Here is a 2,028-nt window from a genome sequence, read left to right as displayed (position 1 = left end):
TAAATAGACATCGGAACATAATCTGGAAGGTGAAGCTGAAACAAAACAAGCACCCTTTAATGGCTGGCTGCAGTGCATGTCAATAAAAGGACATTTTCCTGAATAAAAACAAAAACTACACCTCAGGTAATATTTTATTTTATTTACATGGTTTTTCTGCTTTTGTCTGATTAAATAATTGTATATTTTTTAGCTGTAAATCCTTTTACGATGCCTTAAATTTGTCATTATTTTGTGCACCAGAGAAGGCGGAGCTTAAAAACCTACAGTCTGAGTGTGCAAGTGCAACATGGCAGCCAAGGATGCCCAAAGTTCCTACATCCTTTTCAGATTCAAAGGAACCACATAAACTGAAAATTCATCGACTTGGGAAAGGGGGYGGAGCTACGTCATCTCTTTATGATCCTAAAAGGAATCTAAGCTCTAAAATTTCCCTTCAGTTGATACAGACACTTTTTAATAAACTCTAAGTTTCACTTCACGCAGTTATTTACCCTAAACTTAATGTGCAAGTAGCAGCTGCAGCTAGCTGTAGCACTTCCAGTATGTTTACAATTCGGACAGAAAAAAAAATAAAATAATATTAATGATGAAAACTAAAGTTTATGATGGTAATCAACTTTGGTCTTGGCTCCATTCTGACTACATGGTCTCTCTATCATCTATCTACAACAGGTAAGATACTAACTGTTCAAAACTCCACTTTAAAATATCTGAACTCTCTCTTTAAATTAAAAAGCTTAAAGACATTTCAGCAGCTCAGTGATGACGTGATTTTGAACAAAGTTTGCAAATATTTGAGAAAAAGAGAATTAAACAGAAGATAAAGATGAATTTTTGTAAATTAAAAATAAAATAAGTATTCCATTATTTCAACTTTATGTTTACTTCTTTTTAAACAGCAGTCTAACCAGGTTAAACACTCAAATCTTTTTTTTTTTTTTACTTTTAGCAGCTGGAACTTTCAAACACGTCTGTAGAACTTTGTGAGTTTTAAATTAACATATTGTCAATAATTAAATTTAATGTCCATGAACTTTTTGATCTGTTGGTTTTTCCGTGTTTGTTCAGTGCTTCTCTGTCCTTGTTGACGTCCTTTAAGGTAGAAATAAAACAGGTTTAATACCAGGTTTACCAGGTTTAACTGCTTTAATAAAAGCCTGACGACAATCTGCTGCTTTATTTTYTGTTTTTACTTAAAAAAGAGGAAGCCGGTGGGGCGCAGGCTCGTGTTTAGGGGGTTTGGGGTCAGCGGTGTTTGGACGTCTCTGCCTTTGTTCCAAACCAGTCGAGTGTGAAAAACAGGGGCCGGCCTGAGGCCCCCCGAGCATCGTCTGTCTCTGCTCCCACCAYGTCGACGAGCCGAGCTGGAGACACCGGAGGACCGCCGCGTCGCCAGAAACCCACCGAGACGCAAACCGACACCCAACGCCAAACTCATTCACACTTTTACACTTTGAGGAAGCCTGGCAGAGATTTGAGAGAAAATCCTGACTTCCTGCAGAGATCAGACTCATAACTAAATGTTAATGATGTTTCTACATCCCTGAACCGAGCCAGAACCAGGAGCTCAGTCCTCAGAAAACCAAGAAGAAGAAGAAGATGAAGAAGGAGCAGTTTTATTACAAAGACTTAAATCCTGAATCCTTCTGATTCTGATCTAAGAATCCTCATCACCTAAAGGTTCTGCAGAGTCCTCCAGAACAGGAGAACACAGAAGTTCTGACAACATCTCTGTTAGCCTCCCTGCTTCACCTGAGGGTCTTCTTTTGATCTTTAGCTCCTCAGAGGAGAAACACAACACCTACAAGATGAAAGAAGATGAGCCGACAGAGACGAGTCGACAGGAGACCTACGAGCCGACAGAAGATGTACGAGTCGACAGGAGACCTACGAGCCGACAGGAGACCTACGAGCCTACAGAAGACCAACTAGCCAACAGGAGACCTACGAGCCTACAGAAGACCTACGAGCCAACAGGAGACCTACGAGCCGACAGGAGACCTACGAGCCGACAGGAGACCTACG

At 40.5% G+C, this 2,028-nt stretch overlaps 1 protein-coding gene across 2 annotated transcripts in view; it reads right to left on the bottom strand.

Moving 5' to 3' along the window:
• Window positions 1-2,028, bottom strand: part of dbn1 (drebrin 1) — a 63,794-nt gene that overhangs the window by 56,842 nt on the left and 4,924 nt on the right. The window lies entirely within an intron of this gene.

This window comes from Austrofundulus limnaeus, unplaced genomic scaffold (assembly GCF_001266775.1).
Source record: "Austrofundulus limnaeus strain Quisiro unplaced genomic scaffold, Austrofundulus_limnaeus-1.0 Scaffold21, whole genome shotgun sequence".
Lineage (NCBI taxonomy): Eukaryota > Metazoa > Chordata > Actinopteri > Cyprinodontiformes > Rivulidae > Austrofundulus > Austrofundulus limnaeus.
Note: the sequence above shows the minus strand (reverse complement) of the source record. Positions and strands in the feature narration are given on the sequence as shown.